Source organism: Chenopodium album, chromosome 1 (genome assembly GCF_948465745.1).
Source record: "Chenopodium album chromosome 1, dcCheAlbu1.1, whole genome shotgun sequence".
NCBI classification, from domain to species: domain Eukaryota; kingdom Viridiplantae; phylum Streptophyta; class Magnoliopsida; order Caryophyllales; family Amaranthaceae; genus Chenopodium; species Chenopodium album.
In genome coordinates this window covers 62,125,257-62,137,782 of record NC_137834.1, presented here as the reverse complement: position 1 = coordinate 62,137,782, position 12,526 = coordinate 62,125,257, and positions in this window count along the sequence as shown.

Genomic DNA, 12,526 nt, shown 5'->3' with positions numbered 1-12,526 from the left:
TTATTTCTCACTACTTTTATTCTTAGTAGTTTAGTTCCCTTTAATAACAACAAATTAGTTACTTGATAATTTAGATTACTTTTGATTAACTAGGAATAAATTGACTTGTTTCCCTATGGTTCAACCCTTCTTCCCTATCTACATAGTTAGTGGACTTATGAATTATTTTTTATTAGGTGATTACGACTTTAGCCTGTCAAAACTTTGGTGCCGTTGTCGAGGAAACGGTTTTATTTTTATTTTTAATTGTTTTTTTGTAGTCTAGATTATTCCCTCTTGTCTCAGAGAATGTTAGTTCTTTGAGGAAATTCTCATATTTGTCTTTTAGCTCTTTGTTTATGCCCATGTGTTCCAGATCAGGTTATATTCCATTCGATCATGAGATCGAGCGCTCTTTCCATAGACAAAAGAAACTTTACAGGCAAATCCTGGTGGGTTCTGGGGATAACGATAATCACAGAGACCCTCCAACTGATTCTAGTGATTCAGAAGTTCCCTCAGATTCAGAATCAGAGATGACAGCACCTAAGAAGCTCAGCGATTATTCGTAGCCATCCTTGACGAATTTTCCACACCTTACTCCTACTTCGGCCCTTGATGGAGTGCAATTTGAAATCAAACCCCAATTTATCACGATGATAGAGAGGAAGCAATTCAGTGGAGCTAAGGGTGAAGATCCTAATCTTCACATTGCAGATTTCTGCCAATATTGCAACACCATTAGACAAGCTTGGGTCACGCAAGATCAAATCGGAGATTCTTTTTCCCTTTTCTTTATGTGGAAAAAACCAAATTATGGTTTAATGGTTTGAATAGAACTGCACTTGGTATATTGACCGGGAAACTCTTGCTTTGAATTTTTATACTAAATATTACCCTCAAGAGAGAACAACTTTACTAAGGAGTGCTATTCGTAACTTTGCCCAAGAGCCAGAGGAAACTCTCTATGAGGCAGAGAGAATGCCCTCACCATAATCTAGCACGATGGCAGTTCATCCAAGCCTTTTACAATGGACTTGGAAATTTATCTAGATCAATTCTAGATTCTGTAGCTAGTGGGAGATTCATGAATCTTAATGTTGAAACTACAAGTCAGGTTATCAAAGACTATGAAAATTCACAATTCCCAATATGGGAATCCGAGAGGGTTAGCTAACAAAGGAAAACATAATGTCGATTCAGTATCCTTTTTGCAGGCTCAATTAACATCTATTTGTCAGAAACTAGATAATCTTACTGTTGTTCCTAACTCTGTAGCTATTGTTTCTGCTGTTGCCAACAATTAAGCTTTTTGTGAAAATTTTAGAATTATAGGACATTGGGAGCAAGATTGTAGGAGTTCTATAGAGCAAGTTAATGCCTTCCAATCCTATAGGCAAAATAACCCATACTCCAACTCTTATAATCCTGGCCTCCGGAACGACCCATATCTTTCCTACCGGAGTATCAATGTACAAAACCCTCCACCTCCACAACAAACACAAAAGCAACCATCACCGCAGCAAAAATATTACCATCCTAATTCTGGCTAGAAAACCAATCACAATCCTCCTCATCTTCTGACCCTGCTATGTCAGAAATTAGAGCAATGCTTTCAAGCATGCAAAAGCAAATGGAGAGTAGGGATGCACAAATTGATTTAATTATAGCTCATAATAAAATCATAGACAATCAAATTGCAAAGATTTCATCTACCCTACAAACCCGTCAACAGGGAGCTCTACCATCGCAACCAATCCACCATACAGATCATGCCAATGCAATCACTTTAAGGAGTGGTTCACATTATGATGGGCCTCCTATGCCCATGGATGATGGACCTGTTGCTAATCCTGATTCCCTTGTACCAAATGCTAATCTAACTAACCCTGCAGGGCTACAAAAAGAAACTAACCCTTCTAATGTTTCTTTGCAGGGTAAATTTCAGGACAAGGGTGGAGATGTGTAGAGCCCAGTTATCAAACTACCATTCCCTAATAGACATTTGAAGAGTAAGTTTGATAAGCAATTCGGTAAGTTTTTGGAGGTTGTGAAAAACTTGCAGGTAACAGATCCTTTCACTAATTTAATCACTCAGGCACCCGCATATGCTAAATTTATGAAAGATATTTTGACTAGGAAAAGGGCCTTTGATGAGGTAGAAACTGTAGCTTTTACAGAGGAATGTAGTGCTTTATTGCAAAATAAATCCCCTCCTAAATTAAAGGATCATGGTAGTTTTTCTATCCCTTATCATATTGGTAATGTCTTCGTTGATAAAGCATTATGTGATTTGGGTGCTAGTGTCAGTGTTATTCCATCGTCTGTGTGTGCTAAGCTTAATATAGGTGATTTGAAAGTTACTAACATTACTTTACACATGGAAGACCGTTCTGTTAAACACCCTTTTAGGTATTTTAGAGGATGTCTCTATCAGAGTTGGTAAATTTTTTTATCCCTATTGATTTTGTTGTGTTAGACATGGCTGAGGGTACACAAATTCCCATTATATTAGGTAGGCCTTTTCTTCATAATGAAGGAGCCATTATTAATGTTAAAAATGGAAAACTAACCCTTTCTGTAGGAGATGATAATATCACTTTTAATTTAGGGAAGGTTTAAAAAGGGCCTATGCTAGAAGAAATTTGTTGTTTAATTGATGTCATTGATATAATGGATGATATTGTGAAGAAAGCTTACCACAGGTTCTTGCAAGGGATCCCATGGAGGAAGTTCTTTGTGGAGATGTATCTACAGGTGATGCAAGCATTTAAAGAAATGAGGTGGATGCTATTGAGAAAGCTCTTTCAGTAGAAGAGCTTGATCCTAAAGAGACCATGAAGGTAGTGAAATTAGTTCAGGAATCAAAACTTGCAGAGGTCAAGAAACCTGATTTAAAACCTCTCCCTTCTTATTTTAAATATGTTTTTCTTGATGAGCGGGAACTATACCCTTTGATCATTAAAACTGCACTTGATGACCCACAAACTTCCAAACTTCTAGAGGTTCTTCGAACCCACAAAAGGGCAATTGGGTACAGCATTGATGATCTCAAGGGTATTAGCCCTGATTTTTGTATGCACAGGATACATTTAGAGGACAACTACAAGCCATGTATTCAACCCTATAGGAGGTTGAATCCTAATATGCAAGAAGTAGATAAGATAGAGGTGATGAAATTACTTGATGCAGGTATTATCTATCCTATTTCTAACTCAAAGTGGGTGAATCATGTTCAGGTGGTTCCTAAAAAGGGTGGGATGATTGTGATTAAAAATGATAAAAATGAATTGATTCCAAATAGAACTATTATAGGGTGGCGTATGTGCATTAATTTTCGTAGATTAAATATCGTCACTAAAAAGGACTACTTCCCTCTCCCTTTTATTGATCAAATGCTTGACAGGTTGGCTCATCATAAGTTCTTCTGTTATTTGGATGGGTATTTGGGATTTTTCCAAATTCCGATTCACCTTGAAGATCAAGAAAAGACTACATTTACATGCCCTTATGGTACTTTTGCATATCGTAGAATGCCCTTTGGTTTATGTTATGCACATGCTACCTTTCAACGTTGCATGATGAGTATTTTTTCTAATTTCTTAGAGTCTATCATGGAAGTCTTTATGGATTATTTTAGTGTGTATGGGTCTTCATTTGATGCATGCCTAGTAAATCTCGCTAAAATTTTGAAAAGATGTGAAGAGTGCAATTTGGTTTTAAAATGGGAGAAGTGTCACTTTATGGTGACAGAGAGAGTAGTTCTTGGTCAAATTGTATTTGATAAGGGTATACAGGTAGATAAAGCTAAGAATTCCGTGATTGAGCAATTGCCTCCTCCTGTTAATGTTATGGGGGTTAGAAGTTTCTTAGGTCAAACGGGGTTTTATCATCGCTTTATCAAAGATTTTTTAAAATTGCTAAACCACTAACTCAACTTTTACTCAAGGATGCCCCTTTTGATTTTACTGACGAGTGTCTTGAGGCTTTTCACAAGTTAAAGCAGGCATTGATATCGGCACCCATCATAAGTGCACCCGATTGGACTCTTCCTTTCGAGATCATGTGTAATGCAAGTGATTTAGCATTAGGTGTTGTGCTAGGACAGAGAAATAATAAAGTTCTACATGCTATCTACTATGTAAGTAAAACTTTGGATGAAGCTCAAGTCAACTATGCCACTACGGAGAAGGAGTTTCTTGCTGTGATTTATGCTTTAGAAAAATTTAGATCATATATCTAGTTGGTTTTAATTAAAGTTATTGTTTTTACTGACCATGTAGCTTTGAAGTACTTAATAGTATAGCCAAGGCAAAATCAAAGCCTAGGCTACTCCGTTGGGTTCTCTTGCTCCAGGATTTTGATGTGGAGATAAAGGATAAGAAAGGTGCAGAGAACGTTGTTGTAGATCACTTGTCACGTATCAGGTATGATGAGGGTAAGGATTCTCTCCCTATAGATGACTCTTTCCTTGATGACCACTTGTATGCAGTTGTAGAGCAACAGTACCCCTGGTATGCCGATTTTGCTAATTATTTAGTGGGGGGTACTCTACCTCCTGACTTGTCCTACCAACAGAAGAAGAAGTTCCTTTATGATGTTAAGCATTATTTTTGGGATGATCCTTTTTTTGTTTTGTGAGTGTGCAGTGATATGTCTATTTTATGTAGTATTTTACCCCCGTCCCTTGGTCATAATTAGTAATGTTTTTGGCTCTTTAGAGCCACTTTTATTACTAATTGGTATTTTCTAGTGTTTTCGTAGTTTGTTTGACTTTTGCAGGGATTTGCACTTTTGGAGCATTTTCCCGAGATATGATGGAGCAACTACGAGCACTGGAGAAGCACGACCAGTTTCTATAACCCAGGGCCGGTTAGAGCCATCGAACCGGTGATTAAGGGCTCGATATATGTGATACCAGGGCATTTGGACCAAGAATTCAAGACCCAAAGAGGAAATCCAGATTGGCCTGAAGAATTGAAGCCGAATCGAAGTCCAAATAGTGGCCCAAGAGTGTCGCCCGGCCAAAGAGGCTGGCGCCTGGAGGCGCGCCCGGCCGGGCGAGGGAAGCAAGGCCGGCGCCCGAAAGGCCGGGCGCGAGAAGTGTATCTGAAGGAAAAAGACGCGCCCGATCGGACGGTGCCTCGCTACCGCCCGATCGGGCGCATGTTATTATTAGGGGTTAATTATCGACGTTTAAGTTTGTTTTAGTTTAGGATTCTCGCTTAGTATAAATACTTTTTCGAAAAGCGAGTTTAGGACTTTCTTTTACTCTTTCTTAATTCTTTCTTAGATTTTCTCTCTCTACTTAGCTTTTAGATTAGTTTCTCTCTCATATACTTTGTTCTTAACTCTATTCTTAAATCCAGATTTTCTTTGGTAACAATTTCTCTTCTCTTAATCTTAGTTATTTATTTTATTCCTTTGATCATGTCTTGCTTTATTACTTTGATTTGCTTAGATTTAATTATGTGTGAGTAGTTTTATTTCTAGGGTTTGTGGGGATCCATAAATAATATGAAGGGGTAATTTATTGTTGTTAATTGTCAATGCTATATTAATTCCCTATTGATTGATTTAATGCTCTGTGACTAGATTTGTGCAGATCTTTTATGCATGAGTTTGACAATATTGATTCGAGATTCGAGAGATGAGAATTGATGTATAGGTCTAGTTTCAATAGGCAGGTTAATTTATAAATGGTTAAGTCGAGATTCGAGAGATGAGATTTAATACCGGTAAATTAATTGTGTGATTGTAATACGTAGCGAAAGCCCTTTATGATCTGATTAATTTATGCATTGATGATTGATTACTATGTTTTACCCTGAAATTTTATTTATTGGTGAACCTATACCCTAGATCTTTTATTCATTGTTTTCTCTTTACTCTTAATCTCCGTAGTTTAGTTTTATATCCAAATTTATATATTGGTTACTTTATAATTTAGATTGCTTGAATTAATTAGGAATAGAAAGACCAGTTTCCCTGTGGATTCGACCGTACTTCCCTATCTATTATTAGTTAGTAGTTTTAGGAATTACTTTTGATTAAGAGATACGACTGTACCCTGTCATGCAGATGGCTTATTTCGTAGGTGTGTTCCCGAATGGAAAGTTCACGACCTTCTTACTAGTTGCCACACCTCACCTTATGGAGGAAATCATGGTCCCACCAAAACGGTGGCCAAGATTAATGAGTCGGGTTTTTATTGGCCCAACATGTTTAAGGATGCTAACACTTTTGTGCAGGCTTGTGACTCTTGCCAGAGGAATGGCAACATCTCGCGGCGGCATGAGATGCCTTAAACCGAAATTTTGGAAGTTGAAATTTTTGATGTTTAGGGTGTATATTACATGGGACCGTTTCCCTTTTCAAGAGGGAATCACTATATACTTGTTTCCGTTGACTATGTATCCAAGTGGGTTGAGGCCATTGCCACTCCTACCAATGATGCCAAGGTGGTCCATAGACTTTTCAAGAAGACCATCTTTTTAAGATTTGGAGTACCTAGAGCTATAATCAGTGATGGAGATCTCACTTTCATGAGCGGAAGCTAGACACCCTTCTCAAGAAGTATGGTGTATACCATAGGACAGGTTTAGCCTATCATCCCCAAACTAGTGGCCAAGTTGAAGATTTTAACCGTGGGATCAAGGCCATTCTAGAAAAGGTGGTAGCAAAATCAAGGAAAGATTGGAGTGATAAGTTGGATGACACCCTTTGGGCATACAGAACTGCATTTAATACCCCAATAGGTACTACTCCTTATAGACTTGTGTATGGTAAAGCATGTCACCTCCCGGTGGAATTAGAGTACAAGGCATATTTGGCTATTAAGGAGCTCAATTTGGATGCTAAGCTAGCAGGAGAAAAGAGGCTACTTCAACTTAACCAACTTGATGAGTTTAGGTTGACGACCTATGATAGTGCACGTGTCTACAAGGAGAAGACCAAGAGATGGCGCGACAAGATGATCCTTCCGTGAGAGTTCAAAGAGGGTGACAAAGTTTTGTTGTTCAACTCTAGACTTAAACTTTTCCCAGGAAAGTTAAAGTCAAGGTGGTCGGGTCCTTTTATTGTAAAAAGGGCTAATAAATTTGGCTCTGTGGAATTAATCGATGAGCATGGTAATGAGTTCAAGGTAAATGGTCAAAGACTTAAGCTATACCATAAAGGGGCTACGATTGGTGCGGTTGAATTACTTCACCTAATCGATTCTGGTTCATCTTGAGCAACATTGTGGTAAGAGGGTCATGCGGGATCTAGATAAATCAGTGCTTTGCGGGAGGCAACCTATATTTCTTGCTTTCTAGACTAGTTTTTCCCTCATTTTATTTTTTCCTTTTTTTAGAGAGGTGAGGAGAGTGCAATTTTTACCCCTTCAAATTGTTTTTGTACATGTTTCGAATCAACAAGTAAGGAGATTTAAAGAAAAAAGTTGAAAAAGTGTATGTTTCGAGCTGGGCAGGGGCCCGATCGGGCGCGAGAGTGAAGCTTAACTTGAGCGTCAAATCGCTCGATCGGACGCGCAAGGCAAGAAAATTTTGAGTCTGAAATTCGTCGGATCGCTCACCTGATCAGGAGCGCAAGTGGAAGAAGAATTCAAAGAAAATTCGCCCGATCGGGCGAATGTGCTCGATCGGGCGCAAAAATGGAGAAATCGAGTGTCACAAAAAGAAATCTCGGACGAAGCTCGCTTGATTGGGCGAAGGGATCGAGAGAAATTCGAGGTCCCCTCGCGCCCGATCGGGCGGAGTGCGCCCGATTGGGCGCGCAACTCGCAATATAAAATTCTAGAGCTTCGCCCGATCGGGCGGACTTGAGCTCGATCGGGCGCACCTTTTTAATTCGGGCTTCGTATTTCTTTTCCTCTCTTTTCTTTCCACTAGCTCTCTTCCTTCTTTCATCTCTTTCATTCACACTTTCTCTCTCTATTCTCCATTATCATACCCTCAAACTCACTTTTCCAATCAAGATCTTCTTAAATTCTCCCATCAAATCTCAAATTATTTTACATATTCTTCATCCTCTCACTTTCCTCTACATTCTCCATCTAATTTTCACTTGTTTTTCTCAAATTTTTAGGAAACTCTAAGAGAGAGAAAGCTTCAAGGTTTATAAAAATCAATTCAAATGGCGTTCAAAAGATCAAGGACTCAAAGGGGTGAGCAATCAAGGCAACAACCGGCACTCACGGTCAACCCGGAGCTCCAAATTCTAGGATGGAGCGAGGTGGTGGTTACTAGCATGGAGAAAAAGACTAGGATGCTCAACCTCGTCGAGAGGCAGGTAATTCCTACTCGTTTTGTTCATCATCCTACCTTGTCTAGACTGGGAATTGACAAACATGTTGAAAAATTGTTTAAGGGAATTGGAATGAGTGATATATTTAACTTGCATTATGATACTTATGATTACTTGACTGTGGAATTTAATTCTACTTTTAATTTGATTAAGTCTAGTGCAGCTATTTATCATCTTCAATTCCGTCTACTTAACAATGATGTGAGATTGTCCTTGAAAGATTTTGGTAAACTTTTTGAGTTAAAATCCGATAGGCCTACAGAACCATCTAGGGATTATTATGCCGAAGTCTAGATACTTAGCTTTAACAGGGAATGTGTTAGAGAACCTCCAACATCCAAGGGAACTTGGATTCAACATCCCGTGCCAAAATTTTGGCAAAGGTTTGTTGGCCTCACCATCTTCGGGAGGCATGAACCGGCAAATGTGAGGAGAGATGAGTTAGAGTTGTTATCCACCTACATGATTCCTAGGAGTGAGAAGCTAAACATCCCACTTAGCATAGCCCAACACTTCCAAAGAAGTGCTAAGGCGGCCGAGGCCGGTAGAACTAGGACCCCTATCTACTTTGGTGGGTCAATCACCCACATTGTGGTAAAATTGCTGAGTTTTACACCCAATGACCATAGGAGAGTAGCTGGCCCTACCCTCATGGATCTAACATACACAGGAAGCCTCAGTTGGGTCCAACCTACCCATAGCGTGACTCAACCTAGTGAGATGTGGTGGATAATTCATAGAAAGTCGGGTAGGAGGGATCAATCCTTCACATTGCCTAACACAAACTTGAGCAAGTTCGATAAGGGTAAGTCCACCTACACTTTTAAACTAGGTAATCAAGGAGAGGCTCGAGTGGCTCACCACTCACCACCTCAACCACAACCCTAATTCCAACCTCCTCCATAACCCCAATCCTACATGTATGATATCCCTACTTTTTCCGTTGACTATAACATCGATCCCAATGCACCATATGAATTCTCGGCTTTTAGGAGCCAATGATAGGATCGAGAGGGGGCAAGGAAGGGTGGAGCGTTTAGTTCAAAACCTTGACTCTAGTGTAGGTTCTCTAGATAGACGGGTGTAGACACCCAAATGTGTCTCCCCAAAACCAAACCCAGTGATGAATTACTTTCATGTCATTTGATTATCAAACAAACCGAAAGTGTGAAAAGTCTAGTGATGAGGATGTTTTTATTAAAATATCTCTTTTTTCTGTTTTTGAAAATATTTCTTTTCTTACCTTATTTTTTAAAAACGTGCATTCCAGTTTAGTTTGGTCCATGATAAGGGTCCAATAATAGTGTAGTTGGATGGGGCTTGAAAAAACCTTTTCAACGATATATTATAAGCCCAATTCCGATGAATAATGAGGAAGTTATGGCCAAAATACTAAAATGGGCCCAAACCGGATTTTACCTACGACCCAATGATCATGTGGAGGGTCCAAAGGTCTAATCATATTCCTAAACTAATTAGGATTAATTAGAAGCTTCTATAAGTTTTTAAAAGATCTTAATTATCCTTTTTGAAAAGATAAGATTAAAGAATTTGAGTTATATAAAAACTTTCCTTTTTTAAAAATTTCCTTTTCTTAAATCCTAATTCTATTCGAATTCAAAGACAGTCAGATTTTATTTTTGTGCCTCATAATCTTTATCCAAATTTTATATGGTTGGATATATCTTGAAATTATCTTTCCAATGATATATTATAATATTAAATCCGAGTTATAACGAAAAAGATATGAATAAGACATGAAACTCTATCCAAAACTAACACCGTCCCACTATTTCGGCCATATCTTTTTATCTACAAAATATTTTAATCTGATTTTAATTGGGTTGGAAAGTAGACTTTAATATATTTCCAACGACATATTATATGCATTATTTGAACTTCTGGATCAAAAGATATGATAAAAACAAAATCCGAAAAAACTGCTGTCCACCGAGTTCTATTTTGATTCGAATTCGGATTCTTTTCTTTATTTTTCGACTCTCTTTTTTCCTATAAATAGAGGTCATATCTTCCCTTTTTCAATCATCAATTCTCACCAATTCTCATTAACTCTCATTAAGAAATTCTTGATTCCCTCTCTCTTTCTAAGCCTATCTTTTTACAAACAAAATTCCTCATACATTAGCACTAGACACACCTAGCCAAATTCGAAGTTGCCTTCGCCCTAGACCTGAAATGTTTTAATTTCTGAGGGTTTGGTCCCTAATCTCTATTTCAATTATTTAATTTAATTATTTGATTTATTATTTTCCTTGAAGTTACTAACGTGTGTATTTTGTTATTAGAAAGACGTACGAGGCATCCAAGTAAGTGCTTTAATTTTTTAATTGATAGTATCATGCTTAGATAGTTATTATGATTCCTAGTATCATGTTAGGATGTTTTTCTTAATTTGATGTTTAGGGTGACAACAATAAATTCTTAGTATCATGTTTAGGGTAAAGAATATAATATCAAGTATGATTAAAAGTATGATGCCTTCTATTTTCTTTCCTAATGTTTATTCATGTTAGTATCATGTTAGGGCTATATATTTGATCTTTATTGTTTAGTGACATGGTAGGGTTTGTTATTAATCTTGTTAGTATCATGCCTAGGATCTTGCTATTATTATGCTTTAACATGATTATTTTAATTATTATTATTTATTATTATTATTATTATTTTATGAATATCATGTTGCTTGATTATATTTATTGTTATTGCTTGATCACACCTTTTAAGCATGTTTAAAGGGAATTGGTACTTGTAATCACGCTTAATAAGATAATTAATAATCTTGTTTAGGGTTAATTTGATTATAATTCAAGTTATCGCCAATAATAGATTTATTTGTGCATTAATATTAAACCAACATAGATAAATAGGTTTAGGGTTAATCATATTGCTTGCATGTTAGTCAGAAAGTGCACATGAATACGATCAGAATAAAGTAGAGGCCTATTATTAGGGCCGATTCAATCTCTTTTAGGTTGGATTTGTACCTTCATCCCCGAACTACCAGTCATGGTTCAAGACCTATTGGAGTTGACGATCTCCTGCATCGTTAAGGGGTGTAACCTTCACCTCGTGAACGGTTTACAAGTTCCTAAAACTTGTTGGCGACTCTTTTTCTCTATCTTCCTTCCCTTTGGACGCCACTGTACTTTAGTGTATGATCACAATGGGGTTCAAGCTAGGGATAATGCTTGAAATATTCCCTACAACGGGTTGGTCACGTGGAGAGAAACCTAGGGAGGGATTTATACCCCATGTATGATGATTATGCTCGCCGAGGGGCTATTCCCCCCGAGGCTCTTGTTCCCAATTGGTTTTAATATCCTCAAAGAGGGTATTTGACCCCCGGTGCTTTTGGTAGTTGTGTGGACTATTCTTCGGTCCATGGTTATGGGGCCGATGTCCCTTTTGGTGGGATTGGGGGGAATGTGGATCCTAACTATTTTGCAGGTGGTTCGGGTCATGGAGGTGTTGGTTCAAGCCATGGAGGTGTCGGCTCTAGCCATGGTGGTGACTATGCTAGGATGGAGGAGGATGAGGATGATGATGAGGAGTAGCTAGTCCTAGCTACACTCCCAAGTCAATGAGGGCATTACTTGATTTTGCTTGGGGGGAGATGATCTTGTATATATGGTATTACTCTCTCTCTTTTCTTCTTTTTATTGCTTTCTACTATAGGTTTTTTCTTTCTTTTTAGAGTAGTTTTATTGCTTTTGAAAAAAAAAATACAAAAAAAATTGAAAAGATAAAAAAAAAATACAAAAATACGTTCCAATGAAGAAAATGAATCATGCTTCCTTGTGCCCCTTGAAAAAAATTGTTTTGACTCTTGGTCATTGATAACGAATATTGCTCATAAGTTGGTCATGATTTAATGTTTGATTGCCTTGGAACCTTAACATGCATCAATTTTTTCCAACTACTTATGAATATAGTGCTTGACTAGTTGATTTGGTAAGGAATGTGTGTTAGTTCCTGGTATATCAATGAATCTAAGTATTGATTTGTGACTATGAGTAATGTTTATATTATTCACTATTATGCACAATGTGGAGGACGAAGGCTTTCATTCTTTTAGGTAGCCTTCAGACGATTTAGATACATTTGTTCCCTTCTTGCTACCCATGTTGTTGCTTGTGCCCTTTCATTGTTAATTTAGCCACATTACAGGTCTAATTAAGCCCTATTGGTTACTAGTCCCAAGCTTGGCTTGGGGGAGCTA